This window comes from Rhinolophus sinicus, linkage group LG06, assembly GCF_036562045.2.
Source record: "Rhinolophus sinicus isolate RSC01 linkage group LG06, ASM3656204v1, whole genome shotgun sequence".
NCBI lineage: Eukaryota > Metazoa > Chordata > Mammalia > Chiroptera > Rhinolophidae > Rhinolophus > Rhinolophus sinicus.
The window spans coordinates 105236613-105260297 of record NC_133756.1 but is presented as its reverse complement, the minus strand read 5'-3'; the positions used below and the strand labels follow the sequence as shown (position 1 = coordinate 105260297).

Below are 23685 nucleotides of genomic sequence, written 5' to 3'. Positions count from 1 at the left end.
AACATACTCACTTTACTTCAATCTTGAGCCTTCGTGGCCCAAAATTACAAAGGAGAAAGATGGAGAAATCATATGGAGAAAGACAGAAAAAGGGTAGAGAATGGGAATGAGTCAGAAATTTAATATGGTTCTCACACATGCCATAACAAATATAGTTCTATAAATTAGCAGAGATATCATGTCAGTGTCACATTTAGAGCTGTTTTGAATAAAAACAATATGCATTGTATGTAAAGATGTTATATAGTACGGTAACACTGGTGCTTATTAGAACATATTCCTTATTCAACTTAGAGAGGAGGGACTTAAGAAGAAGACAAGTATCAGACAGAAGTTTTGATTGGGGCATGGGAGATGGTAAGGAGAGGTATATGATCAAAGCATGGGGTCCAGATGAAAAGGAGTCAAAGTTGAGATCATTGGTAAATGGAATTTATGGGTTTTTTTTTTTTTTGGAATCCTATCAAGGTCAGAGAAATAAAGTGGAGCTAATGTTTCCCTATGTTTCCTATAGTCTGACGGTGTAATGGTAAATGACATGATTTTGGAGTCCTATTTAATTTAGTGTCAGTTTCTGAAATCCACTAACAGCTATGTGCCTACTAGAGAGACTCCATGATCTCCACTCCACTTCCTAGTATCCGTATCTTGCATAATTCCCTCTCTTTTAGTGCGGGAGTGAACTGTGGCTTGCTTCTAATCAATATAACATAATAAAGGGGATGAGATATCACATCTGTGATACAGCATTTCATAAGATTGTAACCCATCTTGCTGGGAGAATACCTCTTCCTTCCTAGTTTTGACGTGTTAAGTGGTCATGTTCAGAAGGTCTATGTGACAAAGAACTGAGGGTGGCCTCTGGCTGACAGCCAGCAAGAAACTGAGTCCCTCAATCCACCTCCCCACAATGAACTAAAGGCTTCCAGTAACCCCTCATGAGACTGCAGCACTATTTGACATCTTGATTCCAGCCTGGTGAGACCTGAAGCAGAGGATCTATTAAGCCATGCCCTAAATTTTGACCCATAGAAATTGTGAGACAATAATGTGTGTTTGTTTCAGCTGCTAAGTATGTGGTAATTTTTTATATGTATCAATAGAAACTAATACACTGAGCTTGGGCATGTTACTTAACCTCCCTAAACCAAAACTTTTTTTCTCTCTCTCTTTCTTATATTGTCCCTCATTGTAGGCTAAACACATACCATCAAAGTAAGGCCCAATAAAAGAATTCTACAGAGCACCAATGCCGTTAGGTCCAAGGATGCAGATCTCTGAAAGTTTCACAAGGAAAATGTGTGTTGGATTCAGAACATCATTTCCCCAAGTGTTCCACAGAATTATACCGGATGCGAATAAGTGATACATGAACGTGCATCCAGTGAAAAATAAGCCTGAGAAAACAGTAAACTGAAGTTAATCAGATTGCCTTATTTCAGCTTTTCAGATGCTCTAATGTACATCATGTATCTCTGAAAAGAGATGAAAATTAAGAAGCTTGACCCAAAGTAGCCTGAGGAAGGACCTGAGGAAAAGCTGACAATTTCTTAAAGAAACCACTTGGAATCTGTTTCAAAAGACAAATAAATGACCTAGATCCCCTAATGCCTATAACACAGAATATGTCCACAGAAATTTCAGCCAGTTTTTTTTTTTTTTTTTTTTAACGATTATTACGAAATATCCATCTCAGAAATTAAAACAAATAACCTGCCAGAGTTCATCAGATTTTCAGCTCCCCAGGGTTATGCAGACATTCGCCTCCACAATTTGGGGCACTGGGTAGAATAGCTTGAGAAACTTGAGGATGCTTTCAGCGCATGCCTTAGCTGAATGGGGCTATCACATGTTGTCTGAGTCAGCAGGGAGCTGAGAGTCAAGGGCAGAAGGCTGGGGTACCGCAGTGGGGCCAGGGCACTAAAGCACCAGGGAAGCAAGCCAGCGGGAGGACCCCTGTCATTCACAACCTAACCAGGTTGCAAATGGCATCAAACAGACCCCAGGTCGCTCCCACTGTGTCTAGCAGAGTGCTAAAGTGCTGAGAGCTGCTTCCTAGAAATGAGAACCGTTAAAAAGGAATTGTTTTTTTAAAGAAAACATGTAAAGGAGGACTCCAGTTTCCAGGCACAATACACCACTTTTGAGTGGAGAAATAACAGCTGCCGGGGGCATGTTGCCGACCATCAGAACCGAAAGTGGAATGCCTGCTTGAAAAGACAGTTTGTTTTTTGTTTTTCGGGTTTTTTCTAAAAACATTTTCATCCCCCAGACAGACATATGCTAGACATTGAAAAGCTCTTTTTATTTATTTTTACCTGTTGGCTATATACACACACCAAGTAAAGAAGTTCTAAGCAATTATCCTTGTCTAACAAAATCATCTTTAACAGAAAAATTTAGATAATTGAAAGCAAAACCAGGGTCTTTGGTTTTATTTTGCTTTAGTTATCAGGATAATTACTCTTATTCCAAGATTTATTATAGGAAATAGAATCACTACGTTTGAAATTTCTCTGTGAATCTGACAACATGTGCTTAAGGCAATTCTTTGTAGAAAGAGTATTAACCTTACCTGTGTTTGATTTTTAAAAGGTTAATGATGATGATTTCACAATCGTGATGCAGAAGACACCAATTCTCCTCTACACATCATCAGCACTTTAATGACAAACTGATTTATATCCAGCTAATAGTTGTAAAGTTTATTATGTGTCTCTGTTGATTTATCAAGTACATAGGCTATTACACACAGGGCACAGGTCTTCGGAACTGTACAGGTACTAACTGTATACTAACAGAATGCCAAAATGGGGCAAATTTTTTTTTTCTATTTTTAATGACTCTAGTTTCTCAAAACGAGAACTTAATGTTTTATAGTATTTCTCAAAAAACAGTCCATTTAACCCAGTTAAAGTGGTATAGACATAGATATAGATTCATTTATTTATTTTCCTTTTGTTAGACATTTAGGATTTTAATGACTTTCATCATTCTTATTTTACTATGATAAACTTCCCTATTATTAATCTCTATACCTATCTCTGAATATTATCCTAAAATCACTTCCTAGACATAATATTAACAGATCAATACTAAATAACATTATTAAAACGCTTGGTATGGTTTACATATTAATGTCCAAAAAAGTTGTCTCAATTTAGATTCTCATCAGTAATAGATCAATGGTTTATTTCAATGCAATCTCGACATCACTACTGTTTTTGTAAGTAGGAGTTGGCCTATAATTTTTTTTTCCAATTGGTAATGGTTCACCAAGATATAGCAATGAAAACTTATGGCTATTTGGTATGTTAATCCCAAGCTAAAATATACTCATATACTAAGTAGAATTAATACGTACATAAAATTTTATGTATAGATATAGCAATATAAAAAGATAGGTACAATATATAAATCATTTTTAATGTCCTTTCCAGGCTTAAAATTCCATGCTGCATGATTAAGGAAAAAAAAGACTATTTATATGTGGTAAACATCTATGCAACATTAATTCTTGACAAAGCCCAAGATTTAAGTGTAGCTAGGCCGAGTCAGATCATACATTTTAAAGAAAGATGAACTCTTCATGAAGAAAGGTGATTCCTGAGCAGGCCTTAATGGACTTAGTTTTATTTATCTTCCTCAGAGGAAAACATAGCACTTTAAATATTGGCAGAAACCAGATGAAGTGAGGAAATAGCCACACACATCCATAAAGGAATAGTTAGAGCTAGCTAAAGGATTTGGGATTTTATTCATCCAGGTTAAAAAAATATGGGCATTGGAGAAAGAATATATTTTGTTGGAGAATTCATTTAAAAATACCAATAGCATGTTATTATTATTACTAATATTATAATTCCTCAAAACCTTACCAATTCTCATCCTTTCTTCAGAGCACTCACCAAGTCGATGACTATGGTAAGCTGTCATTCACTACAAGTGCTTCTTTCTGCTGGTAAGAGGAGTCTTATATTTGCTTGCTTCCAAGTGGCTCGTTCACAAATATCAATATACATCCACATCTGGACAGCATCCATTATTGTGCCAACGCCCACATTTCCCCTATTTTTTCACAGCTTATTTTTGATAAACAATTGTTTTGAAAAGCTATCATTTAATGAGAGCTTATTATGACGGATATATAAAAATGGTTCGATAAGTGCCTGACTAGAAATAGTTTGTGGTAATCAATACTATCCCCATCTTATACACAAGTGATCTGAGGATGGAATAAAAGCATTATGTGTGAGAAGGTAGGATGAGGCCATACCATAGAAGTCACATTACGGTCCTTCACACAGCTAGCAGAGTCATATAACCAGTGCCAGAGATGCGTGATTCTCCCACACTTAGTGTTTCTCTTCATAAGTAAGCCAAAGGCTCTCAGCAGCAGTGACTGTCTGACAGTTCTTTCTTCTCTCACTCTGCCTACCACCAATACCTAGTAAGTATACAAAGCATATCTATTTCAGGGATAAAGGCATAACTCTACATTGCAGGTAATCTCCCACTAAATTATCTGTTCTGTGCATCCTGATGCTTACAGGATTTCAAATTTGGCATTTTAAATAAGGAAACTTAGAAATTATTTCAGGGTGAGAAGCAGAAATTACAACTTTTAGGAGGAAATTTGTACTTAGGCTTAACTAAATCAAGAGGCTGATTTGGAGTGGCAGTGTACTTTAATTTTGTCACTGTCAAGTTTTATATTTTTTCATTTTTTTGTGTGTTTTGAATTTGAACAAGATCCCTGGTTATCTGAAAATTATGTAAATTCAAGAGTCATTAAATCAGGCACATCTTTCATTCACAGGTATATTCAAGAATATTAAACCATGTGTAAATGCAATTATATGCAAGACAATGTGCCAGGTGCTATGGGAATTACAAAGTTAAAAAATAAAAACCCTGATTTCAAGGAATTTGAAACTGGTGGAAATAAAAACTAGAAAATGACAAGACCCAAAACAGAATATATATCTATAACTAAAAATTCATAGTTCAGAAGAGTTATGGTTTCCATCAGGGAAAGAAAAGGTAGAAGGTAGAGCATAGCAATTGAATTGAGAAGGAAGGAAAGGAAACAACTTTTTTGACCACATAAAACACATCAGGTATTGTGCCTAGTGTTTTAACATTTAAAACCAATATGTAATCCTCTAGAAATCATTTCAAGTGTATAATGCAAGACTCATTATACAGAGGGAAACATGGCCAGAACATGGAAGATTTTGATGCTATGTAGATGTTGTCAGTGCTTAGCATTATCCCTCAGGCACTATAATTTCTCACTATGCTGATAACTTCCTATTGCCAGCATATGTATCTGTGTTCCTGCGGGATTTCTCTGAAACTGCTGATAGCTACTCTACCCTAGCCTGTGACAGGTGCGTGCACCTCTGGGAGCAGCCCTCAGTGTGCTCACCCTTTGATTGGGATAAGAGTTTCCTCATGGAGCTAATCTCCAATTGTCCAATGTGTAGGTGACTGAAAAATGCACGTGTTTCTAGGGATTACTTGCTGTTTCCAGAACAGTATTCCTTGAGCTTACCAAATAAACTATTTGTACTGGAATGTTTATACTAGGGGAACACAAACTAAGATACTACAGAGAGCTTAAATTATATAATGTAATCCATGGGGAGCCTTTGACTGTTTTGGGGATTTTTTTTAAGAGCTACTATACCTAATCAAAGTTATGCTTTAGAAAACTCAATCACAATTAAGTGACTTTCACTCCCTTTGAAGAAAATTGAGCATTCCACATACTAAAGTTGATTAATAACACATCTTATATTTGTTCTATTATAGCAGAAAGAAACACCTGAGATGTGATGTCATATATTATTTTAGAAAGCTAGGCTTATTTGCTTCACAATATCTTTTGAATTCTAGATGAAAAAATCAGACAAGATATTAACATGATCTTATGCAAGTGCTCTTTGACCTCCATTTTGGCCACATATCACACATTTATAACGATACTTCCAAAGCATCCTACATTATTATTGAGAACAAATTAAACTATTACTTTAGCATATGGCAAATTACAATGGCATCATGTAGAAATTCTGCTTCTGTTACTGTTACTGGTCACAATAAATACTAACAGAACAAAGATGTCTTTGAGGGACTGTGACTCACTACAGTGTTGGCTGCTGGCTAAAAATATACACGTATATGGACTAACACTTGCTGTTAGGAGTTTACAATCCCAAGGCGACAACTCACAGAAATAAAATAATTGGAGTATAATAAAAGACAAAAAATAATAAATAATTCAATAAATATGATTGTGAGTACTGAGATGTAGTTCTGAATTTATTACAATGCCTATATTCTGCTCTACCAATCACCCTTGCTCTATATGAGGGAGAAATGGGAGATAAACACACAAGAAACAATGTAATGGAAAGCAGAATAGCACTTATTATGTAAATGAGACTAGAAGTGTGAAACATTTCCTTTCTCCCTCAAACTTAAACTTGATTCTTGTCATTCTCAACTTAGTTCATGGAAAAAAAGATATCAAAGACAGAAATGTCTCAGAAAGATAACCAGGTTTAGGCCCCAGCTCAACTCTGCCCCTGGAGCCAATCGCATGTGACAACTTGGTACCAGCTGTGACCCAATCAGCAGTCTGGGATCTGACCAATCCCTAAGTGGTAGGAGAGGGGTAGAATGGCAAGGCACGGGGAGAGAGAGGAAACTTGAAAGCTTCACTGGTAAAACCTGTGAGAGATTTGTATGTGGCAATATTGCCTGAAAGCATGAAAGATGTTTGCATAAAAAAGATGTTTTGAGATTCACCAAGCAAACAAGCAAACAAAAGTACATCAGATAGGAGAACACATACACACACAATGTGTCTTAGTCTGCTCAGCTGCTGTAACAAAATACCGTTCACTAGGTGGCTTAAACAACAGAAATTCATGGCTCACAGTACTACAGGCCAGGAAGTACTCGATCAAGGTGCTAGCCAATCACTTCCTGGTGAGAACTCTCTTCCTGGCTTGCAGATGGCCACCTACTCAGTGTGTCCTCACATGGCAGAGAGAAAGAGGAATCTGGCTGTCTTCCTCTTCTTACCCAGCCACTAATCCCATCATGAGGTCGCTACCTCACGTCTTCATCTAACCCTAACTACCTCACAAAGTCCCCGTCTCCAAATACTATCACAATGGGAGTAAGGGCTTCAACGTGTGAATTGGGCAGGGGCACAATTCAGTCCATAGCACAGTGACATTTAATAGAATGAATCATTCTAGTTTTCACATGTTATTGGCAACATCATTTTCTAAGTCAGAAAGCCAGAGCCATCCCCACTATCTTCTCCCACTCATCATTTCAATCAATATCCAATCAGTTCCTAGGTCCTGTGGGTTCTATGTCCTACAAAACATCCAGCTTATCCCCTCTTCTCCTTGCCCACATCCTTAATTCAGATAATCTTATCTGACAATGTTATCTCAAATTAATGTATCTTGTCTTTCTGGGATAATCTCAATATTCCATTTGCCCTTACCATAGATTCTGACACATAGTTGATGTTCCAATAATGCTTTTTGTGTCAATTTTTTAAAAGTAAAATATATTTTTCCTTTTAATATCAATATAGATTTTATTTTTAGCAAACATTTTCTAGCAATATTATCCTTCTACTAGAACACTTAAAATTATGGATAAAATATGACACATACTCTTTTAAATGAATCATTTTTTTAGAAGAAACGAAGCCATTAGAGACCAAAAATGAATCAGGATCTTGCATATAGAGTGGTAAGAAAGTAGTGAAAACTGGGCCCATAAATTTAGTGTTGGGATGTAGTAGCCAAATAAAATTCAAAAGAAAAGAGCTTTGATCTATACAAAGTAGGAAACTATAACAGAGATGCAAACATAAAGCTTGGATCTATGAAAGATTATACCCTCAGTGCAAGAGTGACTAAAAGAAAATTTTACTCCACCATCCCCACAGCACCAATAAAAATAGATAGCAAAGAAATCTATCTAAAAAAAAAAAAAAGTCTTGTTTAACCTAGCTCTGGTTTTGAGGTGAGGAAAATAATAAGATTGCTAATCTATAAACTGGCCTTCAAAGACAGCTAAGGTTCAAAATCATACCAAGTGGCAGTATTACAATCATACAAATTAAATTAATTTAAAATAGTTCCAGGTCTGTTTGGAAAAAAATAAAATCAAGTCCTCTTATGACAAAACTATTCACTACCAGACCTCATTAGATTTGCACAGATAATGTCACAACAAGTGTAATCTCATTTTCAAAAATCACAACTAAGTTGACAGGAAATGCCAACACAAATAAGATCCAAAACTGAAAAAAAAAAAAAAAAAGGTGGTGGGGGGCAGAATTCAAGCTCAAATATTGAGTATATGCAATATACTTCAATATTGGAAATACTGGCTACAAAATATAAAATGAATATTTCAATATAATTCTAAGACTAAAAAGCAATTAAAATTGTCAGCCAAAAAATATAAAATTTTCCATGATCACTTGGGAAAGTAACAAATGCATGTAGAAGTAAAAAAATATAATTGCTGAAATTAAAAGCTAGATGAATGTCCATTCTTAGGTATTTACATAAGAGAAATGGAAAGAGCCCACCAAAATATCTGTATATGAATGTTCATGGCAGTCCATTTTCAACAACAGGAGAATCACTAAACAAATTGTGGTAGATCAAAACATGGAATACTACTCAACAAAATAAAATACTTAACTACTGAATCGTGCAAGAATATGGTTAAAACTCAAACGCTTTGGGTTGAGACAAAGCTAGACACAAAAATGTTGATATTTTATAATTCCATTTATAGGAAGTCCAAAAACAGGCCGAACATTCTATCATTATGGGAACAGATCAGTGGTCACCAAGTTTGGGGAAACATGATGAAAACCAACTATGAAGGAACTTTTGGGGAGCCATTCTTTCTATATTTAAATTATTGTAGTACTTACGTGGATGTATACAACTGTCAATAGTTACCCATCTGTTTGTTTTATTGTATGTAGATTGTACCTTAAAAAACCATTTGGGAGCACATTTTTTGTGCAACTGGGAAGAGAAATAGTGAATTTATAATAATAGCTAACATTATTGAGTGGTGAGTGTGACTGTTTTATATATACATAAACTGTTAATCCAATGACGTCGGGGTTGTTTTCACCCCTAGTTTTTCCTATAAGGAAACTGAAGCACATAGAAATTAAATACCTATTTGTGGAAACTTTCATAGCTAATAAGTAAATGAGCTGAGATTCTAACCTAAGAAATTAGATCCCCTAGCTCACACCTGGAGATGCAGCAGATACTGATTCCAGGCTATCATCAGACTTAATGAATCAGAAACTCTAAGATTAGGTCTGAGTCAGCAATGAAAACAACTACCCTAGGCAAACTTGTAGATTTGCACACTGAAACATTTACAGAAATGTTCATAGCATATTTGTTTGTGTTAGTACATAAATGAAAGCAACTAGAAATAAGAGAGATGAATAATATTGGATTCTATTTATGTAAGACTATTTAGTAGTAGAAATAAATGCCCTTCAGCTATTCTTATGGATATGGATATAACAAAAAATAATATAGAATGAAAACAGCAAGTTGCAGAAGATTATGTGCAATATGCCATTAATATTAATTTCATAAACATTTAAACTAATCAATATATTGACTAGGTGGAATAAAACCATAAAGAAAAGCAGGAGCGGTATAAGTACAAAATTCAAAACAGTGGCTCTTTCAAGGAGTGGGAGTAGAGAAATAAAGAGAATAAGCACACAAGGAATTTCAAATATACTGAGAATATTCTATTGCCTCAATTCAGTCATAAGTATAGGTGTGTTCCTTACATTATTCTTTATAAACACATTATTTTGTTATTAAATATTTATATAAAAATTAACAGTAAGAAATATAACAATTGTAATAAGAGCCAGAAATGACTAGTTATTTTTCATAAAATTGAGCTAATTCTATACATACAGATTTTAAAGAACAGAATACACATTATAAATCATAGGTTCCAGACCAAATTTGATATAAAAAAAGATTGAATACGCCACTCACTTATTCATTATTTCTAGTTTTAAATGAGGAACATTCAAAAATAGTTTTGAAGAATTAGTATTTCTACTCTCAAGTTCCTTGGAATTAAAATTGCCATGATGTTGCTCCATTCAGCACCAGTTTATGGCAGGTTAAAAACATAACTTTTGTCAATTATTGTTGGAAGCATGTAATCAGTTGTCAGCAACAGCTGAATAATAACTAACATTTATATTAGGTTGGTGCAAAAGTAATTATGGTTTAAAAGGTTAAAAAAAAATTGAAAAAACTGCAATTACTTCTGCACCAAACTAATACAACCCTCACCACACGCCAGGCACTATCCTATCTATTTTGCATATATTAATGTATTTAATCTTAGGGACATTACTATGTCATATGCTTTTGATTGGCATTATTATGCAGCAGTGTAACTAAGGGACAGAAAGTTTACAAAACTTGGCCAAGGTAACACCTCTCATTGGAAACAGAGCTAAGATTTAAACCCAGCTGCTTGGGCTACACAGCTGGATTCTCAGTCTATGAGTGATAGGATCTCAGAGTCTCTGATAAAGGTAACAGGATGTACTCCCAATGCCTCTAAAGTGCTGGCGACAGAGCAAACACATCAGGTATTTGTGTTATCAACAAGAGACTCCATCTGCATTGAGTGGTAAGGGTCAATACAGAAAATAAGGGTCCTATTGCCAGGAGAGCAGAGGAGATGACAGCAAGTAAGAGATCCCCGGAGTATGTAATCCACGCACTTTTGGAGTGCAGGCCTGCACTGAGCAAAGGAAGCAGCTGAGTGGTATATTTTTTGAGACCTTGAAAATCTGAGCTAGTATTTCACTTTCCTTAACAAAAGAAAAATATTTTGATTTGGTATAAAGTTATTGAGTCTCTTTTGTTCTCTATCTCAAAATTCTGTAGACATTGTTCTTTTAACATTTACTTTTACAAAGGAGACATCTTAATCAAGTTTTCCCTTCTTTTCCCCTTTCTGACACCGGTTTGTCTTTTGTCAGTCTTTAGTTTTTTTTTCTTTGTAAATGTATTTCAAAACTCTTTACGAGTTTAGGTATTTTATTTTTTATTTTGACTTTGGAAAGGGTGAGTATAGATTTGCATATCCATTCCTGTTTCCAATTCTGAAAGTTTTCCTTAGCCACACCTTTAATATGTAATTGTTTTACTTTTAATTAGTTTGACTATAACTTTTGTTAAACACAGAATTCTTAAGCTGAATCCTGCGTTCTTTATATCTTCTCATTGTTTGTTTGTTTGTTTGTTTGTTTTTATTAGTTTCAGGTATACAAAACAATGTAATAGACATTTACACCCCTCACAAAGTGATAATCCTCTCCCCCAATCTACTACCCCTCTGACATCGTATATAGCTGTTACAATTTCATTCACTCTATTCCCTTTGCTGTGCTCCACATCTCATGACTATACATACATATTAAATTATAGTTGACATTCAGTATTCTTCAGCTTCAGCTTCAGGTGTACAGCGCAGTGATCAGGCATCTACACTGTCCATGACGTGCTCTCCCTAATAAGACAAGTGCTCATCAGACACCCTACAAAATCTTTACATTATTGATTAAATTCCCCAAACTGTCATTATTGTGTTATTTTTTGTATGTTTGTCTTTGTTTTTCATCCCTGCATTCTGGGCAACCTACTCAAATTCATTTTCTATATCACTGATTTAGTTTTCCAAGGGAAGTCTTCTTCATTACCTCCACTGAAAACTGTATTCCTCATATTATGTTTTTAGTTTCTTTATAAAACCTCATTATCTTATCCATTTTCCTAATTTTTAATCTTAGTAGTTCTCTTCTTATGATTTTCTGAACAGATTTTTAGTGATATATTTTAATATCCTATTGAGAATACTTAACATTTTTCTAAAATTTTTCTTGTTTCAGACAAGTTGCAAAGATCTCCTCTTCCTCTGAACATTCAGGATGATATTGCTGAATTTCCTTGTTTTACAATGTTTCCACATAGACTTTTCTTTTGTGAAGTAGATGAGAATAATCTTTTCTAAAAGATGATAGCTCAAAGTTCCTGTCCATTCTTTCAGATTCGAACTATAACCTGTCTGGCAAACAGGTTTGTATACCTATTGGTAAAATTCCCAAAGTCTTGTGGTCTTTCATTGACTTTGGATCTGTGGCACTGAAATAGCTCAGTTCTCTCATATTTGGAATATAACAAATATATGTAAAAATAAACCCACTAGGACGCATGTCTAACAGAGCTGACCCTGCCTATTGGCATTTCAACTATGGGAACCACACCTCAGGATGAATGCACAGCCATAGGGACCACCACCCAGTACTCCCCCAATCCAGCCAATTTATTTTCAAACAAATACTGCTGTTGCAAAGAGAACAGTACTCTGTCTTCCTCAAAGAGTAGCTTCCAATCAGTATAGTTGCTACTTAACACAGATCCAGGAGGCAGACAATAGGAAAAGAACAAAAGGTTTTACTAGTTCTGATCAAGATGGCAAAGTAGGTAAATGCTGTGCTTACCTTCTCTCGTGACCACATCAAAATTACAACTAAACTACAAAGCAATCATCCTTGAGAATCACCTGAAGTCTTGCTGAACCAAAGCCCCACAACTATGGACATACAGAAGAAGCCACCTCGAGACTGGTAGGAGGGGCACAGACGTAGAACAGGCTGGTGCCACACCCATGCATGACCATTAAAAATCAGGAGGGATATCTTGGCTGCCCCCAACCCCAAAGGAACAAGGGGTCCCAGTGCCCCAGCAGGCTACCCAGCCCAGGGTTCCAGTCCCCATAATTTCTGGTTGTAAAAACCAGTGGAGATTGTGGATGAGTGAGACAGAGGGTGGCTGGAGTCCCAGGGGCTCCTCTTAGAAGGGCTACACATGGACTTCCTCACCGACGGAATCATTTGCTTCGAGCTCCAGCACTAGGATAACAGCTGGAGAGACAACAGAGACATATGGGGGTGAGGTGGGGGGAATCTGAGTTGTCTGGGTACAGCACAAAGGCTGGAGGGGCAGTTTTCTTCCAGACAGAGGAGATGGTGGAAGCCATTGTTTCTTTGTTGAGCCCTCCCCCTTCCCAGGTGCAGAACAGGTGGCCACAATACATGAGTCTCAATCAAGCTGGTTGACACCATTCATTTGCCCCATCCTGGTGATTCCCTTGGACCACACCCAACCCAACCTTTAGGCACACCCACGCTGTTTCCAATGGCTTTTTCGAACAAACCGCCTGCCTTGGCTCATGCTGCATACTTTCTTAGGGTCTCTCAAAGTTTTGCAGAAGTCAGACCAATAGCATCTGGTTTGAGCATGTCCTATACCCCTGGTTGAGCAGCCCTAAGCCTGGCGCTCACAGTGGCTGGCCTTACTTTTTGACTTGGCTTCTCAAGGCACTTCCAAGGCTGCGGCTATCTGTGGATTGCTTTGTGGCTCCTACCAGGTAGATGCAGGTGGGGCATGGACTGTGGCTGAACTTGACCTGCAGTGGGTCATCTCCCAGGTGGCCCTGAGGCTGGAGTGCACAGAGGACAGCTTCAAAGTGAGTTGGGGCATCACCCAGCTGCCTCCAAGGAAGACACACAGAAGGAGTGGATTCGGCAGTCACCAGAGCTCTTTTGAGGCAGATCCTGCTCTATAGGGTCAGCCCCTACACCACAACATCCCCCCCCCAATGTAGTCACAGCCAGTCCTCAACAACCAATCAACTTGAGGCTCAATCCCTCCCATTGATGTGAAAATAGCAACCAAGGCTCAACTACAACAGGAGGGCACACGCAACCCACACAGAGACACACCTGGATTATGCAGCTCAGGTAACCAGGAAGACTGCACCACTGAGACCCACAGCACACCTACTGCATAAGGCCACTTTACTAAGACAGGAAGATATAGTAGCCCTACCTTATACATAGAAATAATTATACAGTGAGGCAACAAAAATGGGGAGACAAAGAAACACATCCCAAGTAAAATAAAAGAACGACGCTCCAGAAAACTAATTAAACAATAAGGAGAAAAGCAACCTACCAGATGCAGAGTTCCAAACACTGGTTATAAGGATGCTCAGTAATCTCAGGGAGAACTTCAACAAAGAGAAAACTTAAAAATGGACATCGGAAACTTAAAAAAGAAACAGTCAGATATAAAGAATACAATAATGGAAATGAAGAATACAATAGAGGGAATCAACAGCAGATTAGATGAAGCAGAGGGTCAAATCAGTGATTTAGAAGATAAGATAGCAGAAAACACCCAATCAGAACAGCAAAAAGAAAAAAAGAATCAGAAATAAAGACAGTTTAAGGGGCCTCCAGGACAATATCAAGCATACCAACATTCACTTTATAGGGGTACCAGAAGGAGAAGCGAGAGAGCAAGAAAATGAAACCCTATTGGAAGAAATAATGATGGAAAACTTCCCTAATTTGGCAAATGAAATAAATATTCAAGCCTAGGAAGTGCAGAGTCCCAAACAAGATGAACCCAATGAGGTCCACACCAAGACACATCATAGTTAAAATGCAAAGATTAAAGACAAAGAGAGAGAAGACCTTGCCAGAGCAATCAGGCAAGAGAAAGAAATAAAAGGCATCCAAATTGGGAATGAAGAAGTTAAATTGTCACTCTTGGCAGATGACATGATGCTGTATATAAAAAACCCTAAAGACTCCACCAAAAAGCTATTAGAAACAATCAACGAATACAGTAAAGCTGCCGGCTACAAACTCAATGTACAAAAGTCCATTGCATTCCTATATACTAACAATGAAATCTCAGAAAAAGAAATACAAAAAACAATTCCTTATGCAATTGCAGCAAAAATAATAAAATACCTAGGAATAAACTTAACCAAGGATGTGAAAGCCCTATATGCTGAAAACTATAAGACATTTTTGAAAGAAATTGAAGAAGACACAAAGAAATGGAAAGATATTCCTTGCTCATGGATTGGAAGAATCAACATAGTTAAAATGTCCATATTACCCAAAGCAATATACAGATTTAATGCAATCCCCATCAAAATTCCAATGGCATTTTTTAAAGAAATAGAACAAAAACTCATCAGATTTGTTTAGAACCACAAAAGACCCCGAATAGCCAACGCAATCTTAAGAAAAAAGAACAATACTGGAGGTATCACACTTCCTGACTTTGGCTTGTACTACAGGGCTACAATAATCAAAACAGCATGCTATTGGCAGAAAAACAGACACGTAGACCAATGGAATAGAATTGAGAACCTAGAAATAAAACCACATAAATATGGACAGATAATTTTTGACAAAGAAGCTAAAAACATACAATGGAGGAAAGACAGCCTCTTCAATAAATGGTGCTGGGAGATTTGGATAGCCACATGCAACAGAATGAAACTGGACTGCTATCTGTCACCATGTACCAAAATTAATTCAAAATGGATCAAAGACTTAAGCATAAGACCTGACACAATAAACTGCATAGAAGAAGACATAGGTACTAAACTTATGGACCTTGTGTTCAAAGAGCATTTTATGAATTTGACTCCAAAGGCAATGGAAGTAAAAGCTAAAATAAACGAATGGGACTATATGAAACTTAAAAGCTTCTGCACAGCAAAAGAAACCATCGACAAAGTAAATAGGCAACCAACTGAATGGGAGAAGATTTTTGCAAACAGTGCCTCCGATAAAGGGCTAATATCCAAAATATGCAAGGAACTCATGAAACTCAACAACAACAAAACAAACAACCCAATTGAAAAATGGGCAGAGGACCTGAAGAGACATTTCTCCAAAGAGGACATACAAATGGCAAATAGACATGAAAAAATGCTCAACATCACTAATCAGCAGAGAAATGCAAATAAAAACCACAATGAGATATCACCTCACCCCAGTTACAATGGCTATCATCAACAAGACAAATAGTAACAAGTGTTGGAGAGGCTGTGGAGAAAAAGGAACACTCATACACTGTTGGTGGGAATGCAGACTGGTGCAGCCGTTATGGAAGGCAGTGTGGAGGTTCCTCAAAAAATTACGAATAGAATTGCCATATGACCCAGCAATCCCTCTCCTGGGTATCTACCCAAAAAATCTGAAAACATTTAGAGATAAAGACACGTGTGCTCCAATGTTCATTGCAGCTTTGTTTACGGTGGCCAAGACATGGAAACAACCAAAATGTCCTTCGATAGATGAATGGATAAAGAAGTTGTGGTATATATACACAATGGAATACTATTTGGCAGTAAGAAAAGATGATATAGGAACATTTGTGACAACATGGATGGATCTTGAGAGTATGATGCTAAGCAAAATAAGTCAGACAGAAAAAAGCACAGAACCATATGATTTCACTGATATGTGGTATATATACCAGAAACAACAAGAAAACAATACAAACAAATGAGAAACAAAAACTCATAGACACAGACAATAGTTTAGTTGTTACCAAAGTGTAAGAGGGGTGGGAGTTGGGAGACGAGGGTAAGGAGGATCAAATATATGCTGATGGAAGGAGACTGTCTGAATTGTGAACACACAATGGGATTTATAGATGATGTAATACAGAATTGTATACCTGAAATCTATGTAATATCACTGACAATTGTCACCCCAATAAATTTAAAAAAAAAAAAAAAAAAAAAAAGACAAAGAGAGAATCTTAAAGGCAGCAAGAGAAAAGCAGTTACTTACCTACAAGGAAGGTCCCATAAGACTGTCAGCTGATTCCTCAACAGAAAATTTGCAGGCCACAAATGATTGGCACAAAATAATCAAAGTGATGAAAAACAAGGACCTACAATCGAGATTACTCTACCCAGCAAAGCTATCATTTAGAATCAAAGGAGAGATAAAGCGCTTCCAAGACAAGGAAAAGCTAAAGTAATTAATCAACATCACACAAGTATTATAAGGAATCTTATAGGCATTTCTTTAAGACAATAATAATAATAATAATAATAATAATAATAATAATAACAATAACTACATACCTATCAATAATTATTTTCAACGTAATGGATTAAATGCTCCAATGAAAAGATGGGGGGGTGAATGGATAAGAAAACAGGACCCTTACATATACTGCCTACAAGTGACTCACTTCAGATCAAAAGACTCACACAGACTGAAAGTAAAGGGATGGAAAAAGATAGTTCATGAAAACAGAAACAAACAAACATGAACAACAAAAAGGCTAGGGTAGCAATACTTATAACAGACAAAATAGACTTTAAAACAAACAGACAAAGAAGGACCTAGTAATCCCATTTTTGGGTATTTATCCAAAGAAACCCAAAATACTACTTCAAGGGGACATGCTCATCTATATGGTCATTACAGCATTATTTACAATAGCCAAGAAATAAAGGCACCCTGGGTGTCCCTGAATGGATGAATAGATAAAGAAGAGGTGGTACATATACACAATGGAATATTACTCAGCCATAAAAAAGAATGAAATCTTCCCATCCGTGCGACCACATGGATGGACCTATAGGGTATTGTGCTGAGTGTAGTAAGTCAGACAGTAAAAGACAAATGTCATGTAATTTCACTTATAAGTGGAATCTAAACAACAAAATAAAGAAATAAATGAAACAGAAACAAGCTCAAAGATAAAGAGAACATTTTAACAGTGGCCAGATGGGAGAGGGGTTGGAGATTGATGAAAAAGGGGAAGGGATTAAGTACACATTGGTTGTTACACAGTACTCATGGGGATATACAGTACATTGTAAGGAACATAGTCAATAATATTGTAATTACGTAGGGTGCCAGATAGGTAGTAGATCTATGGGGGTAATAGATGGGAGTAGGGTTAGGGGTACGATGAAAACAGGTGAAGGGATTAAGAAACACAAATTGGTAGTTACAAAATACCGTGTTTCCCTGAAAATAAGACCTAGCCAGACAATCAGCTCTAATGCGTCTTTTGGAGCAAAAATTAATATAAGACCCAGTCTTATTTTATTATAATATAATATAATATAATAATATAATATAATATAATATAATATAATATAATATAATATAATATAATATAATATAATATATAATATAATAATATAATACGATACCAGGTCTTATATTAATTTTTGCTACAAAAGACGCATTAGAGCTGATTGGACGGCTAGGTCTTATTTTCGGGGAAACACGGTAGTCATGGGGATATACAGTAAAGCATAAGGAATATAATCAAGATTATGGTAATAACTACGTATAGTGCCAGGTGGGTACTGCTGAATAAGTATGACATATACTTGACACTAATATAATATTGTATGTTCGCTATATTTTAATAAAAATCTTTGAGAAATATCTTACTATATACTTTAAGACGAGTAGAATCATTTTTATGCTTATAAATTACAATTTTGCATCCAGTTCTATAGTTTTTGTAGTGAATTGATATTTCTTTCAGAATCTAACAATGAGTCGATTGTCTAGGTAATAGTTAAATTTTAAGTGTTCATCTATCTGAGTCCATGGATTTATTTTAGTGTAAAATTTGACATATTGTAGCTGAAGCTGTTATCCAAATGGCACTGAATTCTTGCTGGCCCCATTATTATGAGATTTATATAACAGTATTCCCTGTGTCTATCTACCTCATATCTTTATTGTTCAAATGGATGTTAGGTTACAGCTTGTCTATCCTTTCAAATCTGCCAGTAACTGGAGAAAAAGGGTGTTGTTGTTGTTGTTGCCATTGATGTTGCTGGGTTTTTTTCAGGTGTTATAGACTTGACATGGAAATATTGTTAATCGGGATTTTTTTTTTAAAATAGACATTGGTACATTAAAGTTTCATTTCATCTGCTTTGTTTTCAATGGATTTCATTTTCAGAGAAAAATCTTAACCAATAGTGGAATATATAAAAATATCTCATTATGTGATCTAAGTAAATATCAGTTTCCTTTCCTTTCACCCTTTAGGTGATTGTCTACACTAACAGGCTTTGAGGGGCATTATAAAGACTCTCTAGTGCCATTTTTATAAGCTGGACAGTTCATGAATGGAAATTCATATTACAGAGTTAATTGGTCATGCCTGTAATCCTTTTTAAAATAAAAGCCTGCTAGCAGTAGTTAATTGATTTTATTCTGTCATTAGTAATGAATGCAACTCACCTCAATAGGTATATTCTACAGATAGCTTGGGGCAGGGAACCAAGGGCAATCACATTCCATTCCAATGTGGAAAGAAGGGCTAGGGAGAATGAAGGCCAAAATCCTAGAAGAGAATGTTACTACCAGTTACCACTTAGCATGGGAGGGAACCTAGAGGTGCTAAGGGACAGCAAAAAGAAAAAAAGAAAGAAAAAGAAAACAAAAAAAACCATCAACAAAACCACAAATTTGTCTAAGGCCCCTCATGTGTCACCTAAACCATTAAAGAGCTTTAAGAACAACTGTCCCACGATCCCATCACACATCTAACATCTTCACAAGGTTTCCCTTTCTTATTAATATATATCTACGAGATTAAAAATCTGCATCTGCATCGCCTTTTTTCTGACCTTAAGATAAACAGCAAGTTTCCAACATCCATAAAATACAATGTCATGTTCTTCTGGGTAAGAGGCAAGGGTCACAGAATCATAGAAAAAGTGTCTCAGTCTAACAGCCTCACATCTATAGAGGGGATAAAAAAGCATCTCAGGCCAAGAGAGACTATGCATCAGTTCACAGGATGGTTTATGTCAGAGCCGCCAATGAAATGTATTGGATACAGTGCTGACAGAGGAAAGGGTGGACCTGCTCTCACCATCTTGAAGGAGAACTGTTAATTGGATCTCTGAAGAGGACATCTAAGCCTGCTGCTCTGTATTGATTTCTTTCCTTGACTTGTATTGTGTTTCACACTCTATGAAGCAAAAGCTTTTCAAAAGTTTTTAATGAGCTTACTAAAGTTATTAGCTGCTTAAATTATTCCTGTATAGGAACAGTGTGTCCTCCTGTAAAGTTAAGATGTTCCACTGAGCGCACTCTGCTTTTAAGAAAACTGGACAATTCTGAGGAGCCCCACATTTCTTATGAATCTGAAATCTGCACTTTGTTAATGCACCGAAGAGCCAATTTGTTGTTCCACGATGCAAACTTACAACAAGTGATAAATAAGTCCTGCAGATCTAATGAATAGCATTGTGATTTTAGGCAGCAATATTGTATTACAAACTTCAAAGTTCCCAAGAGACTAGTTCATAATTGTTCTTACCACAAAAAAAACAACACAAATAATCACATGACATGATACAGGTGTTAGTTAACACTAAGATGGTAATCATATTGAAATACCTAATCACACACACACACACACACACACACACACACGTAAGCCAACTTTCACAATAAATGCCAAGGTTGATAATAAGAGACTTTTCTATTTCAACTAAGCAGCCTATTTCAGACTTTACCAGGATACATATTTAGCCAAAAGCTTTTTAGGAAAACAAGGACAAAAATTCACTGAAAGCAAAACATGACTTACTATCAAAATTTACATAAAAAGAAGATAAATTTTCTGCTGTCATAGGAAAAAGCCCTGGAAGGTACTTAAATGGAAGGCACTGTGTTTGGCTTTTGAAGTCCCTACTTGGGATTACAAGAAACATTTTAGAGTTTATACGAGAAACTGCACCACCAATTTTCTTTGGAGAATTCTGGGTAGAAATTACAAAGTATACTGTAAATACTATGAACAAGAGTTTATTCTGTGTGGTAATATTTTGTTTTTCAAAAATAAGAAATGCATCATTTAAGGCATTAAGGAAAAAATAATGTTTACCTAGATTTGGAGTAAGACCTCTCTGCTTCATTTTTCACACATGAGAACTTACAGTTAGGATGGAACCACGGTTATTAAATATATTCAATTGAGACATGGTTCTAGGGATTAGAAATATAGCTGTGAGCAAGCTAGATAAAGATCTTGCTCTCATAAAGTCCACATCCTATGGAAAAAGAGTAGAGAAAAGGTTAGATGGTAATGTACTATAAAGAAACAGAAATAGGGCAACAGGAGAGTGACTGAGACTTCCTTTTTCTGGATGCTCAGGGAAGGCTTTTCTGAGGGTGTGATGTTTCACCAGGGAGCTGAGTGAGAAGGAATAAGCCACGTACAGATGTACAGGAACATCATTGCAGACAGGAACAAGTTAAAGGATTTAAGGCAGAAACCAAGTCAGCATTTTGGGGATCAGAAAGACCTATTACTGGAACTCAGTGAGAAGGTTGAGACTGGTATTTGAAGAAGTCAGAGAAGTGGGCAGGCAGGTGCCCCATCATATTGGGCCTTAACACTGGTGTTCTGAAACATGTTTAACAACCTGCTCACCTGATTTATAGCCTTCACCAATTTCCCATTTTCATGATGTGCATCCTCCCCTTGTGGATGATTTCATGCTATCAAAAGTTTCAAAACTCGCTCACAAAAGTCCTGAAAATTTCACAATCCAGCATGAGCCCACCCAACAGAGTAGCGACACTGGATTGCATTTGCTCCATTGGGGTTGGGAGGTGACCCCAAACAGGATTTTCCTCTGGTTTCATCCATTCATCCATCTTAGTTCTCAGCAGGAAGCATTCCCCTCTTCCTCTGCTCTCGCCAGAGAAAGGAGGTGTGACTTACCTGATTGGTGAATTTGGGAACAGGATCTGGACATGTCAGGTAGGGACTGTTGCAGATATTGTTTTTCAGATCTGCCCAACCACAGGCAGAGGGCATGCAGACCAGTTCACACATGCAGGAAAACATCTGGAGGAAGCACTGCCTGGGGAGGGGGAAGCCAGCAATTCTGAAGAATGAGTCAAGTTCAGGGAGAAGTCACAGGTCCATGTGGCTTCACAATTAGGACACGTTCTCCAATTATCATTATCACTAAAGGTGACACTGGGATCTCCATTTCTCTCATCTCTTGTATGGATTTCTCAGTTCTAAACTCAGGGGATAAATTAAAGGATATCATAGTTTTTTAAAGCCAACATTATTATAGGAGCAAAATGGACTTTAGCATGAGAATGACGTGATCTGGTAAATGTTTTATATAAACAGAATTCTGTGTCAGAGAATGAAAGAGAGAAAGTGGTAAGAAATGTCCATTCTAAATAGTTATAATTTAAGAGAGGCTGTAGGATGAGAAGAAACCAGCGTCAAAAAGAACAGGGAATACTGTTTCTGGCAGAGAGCAAAGATCCCCTGGTGGGAAAGGGTTTGGTAAATTCTAGAAACTAACAGGGGCCAACTTGACTGGAAGAAAACAAGTGACAGAGAGATTGGTACCTAATGAGGTAAGAGAGAGAAAGGGCCAGACCTTGCTGGGCCTTGTCAGGGCTGTGTGAGCACATTTGGCACCTCTGTACAAATTGTAAAAACATACCTTCTCAGAGCAGATAAATTAGAAAAAATTGGTCTCCATGGGTAGGAAAATTAGAACAAGGTGCTCCATCCCCTCTGTTGATGTAACCCTAAGCCCTGGGACAGAGCTTGGGCAGCAGCGAACTGGCAGAAGAAATACAAGCTGTACAACCAACCATATGGAAAGGAGTGGGATTTTATTATAGAGAGTGACTGAGGAGTTTGAGCAGGTGACTGGAAGAGCACAGTATACAGTAAGGACACCCAGCTGCTTGAGTTTCACTTTGGGCTACTTAGGCTAGATGCTTGCCTTCTACATGCCTCCATGCATTTCCCGACCTGTAAAACAGGAATGATAATAGGCCAACTTTATCAAATTGCTCTTCATAGATGAGTAATATATGTAAAGCCCTTAGAACGGCACCTGACTCAAAGTATGTGCTTCATAAATGTTTGCTAACAGTATTATCTGAATTGTGGGTTTAAAAGATCATCTGGCAGACATGCTGAGAATGAACTGTAAGGGACAAAGAGAAGAAGTGGGAGACCAATGAGACATCCATTGCATTAGTGCAGGTGATGGATGAGAGCAGTATTAATGGAAATATAATTACATGATATTCAAATATAGTAGTGGACATCATCCATATCAATTTATCTATGACTATTTCATATTTATCTTAAAAAGATAAGGAATATTTTTAAACATAAACATAATACCACTATTATACCTTGAAATATTAATTCCTTACCGTTATCAAATATCAAGCCAGTGTTCAAATATTCTAAATTGTCTCATAATTTTTACAGTTGGTCCAATTGAACATGCAAATAAAATTCATATATTGCAGTTATTTGATGTCCCCTAAGTCTTTTTCTATCAATAAATTACCCTCCAACCAATTTCTCTCTCTCTCTCTCTCTCTCTCTCTCTCTCTCTCTCTCTCTTTCTTTCTTTCTTGCTCTCTCAATCCCACTGACATGCTGTCTTTTAAATAGACCTTCACATATGTGATGCCATTGCCATCTTTTTCTGGTTCTGATGGTTCTGTGAGATGAGTTTCCTGTAATCTCAAGAGGAGCCTATGAACCACATTATCTTTCTTCATTTCACAGCCCGATTTTGTTCATTAATCTTCAGAAACATGGTCTTGCCCTTCCTGAAACCTGTGTCTGCTGCTCCCTCCCCCACTTTTATCTAGTTGTTCTCTTTCCCTTCCCC

General features: G+C 36.8%; 1 pseudogene; it reads right to left on the bottom strand.

Annotated features, from left to right (window-relative positions):
• The window catches only part of LOC109434138 (Y-box-binding protein 1), a 59003-nt pseudogene extending 37170 nt beyond the window's left edge, over positions 1-21833 (bottom strand).
• Positions 21834-23685: the final 1852 nt, after the last annotated feature.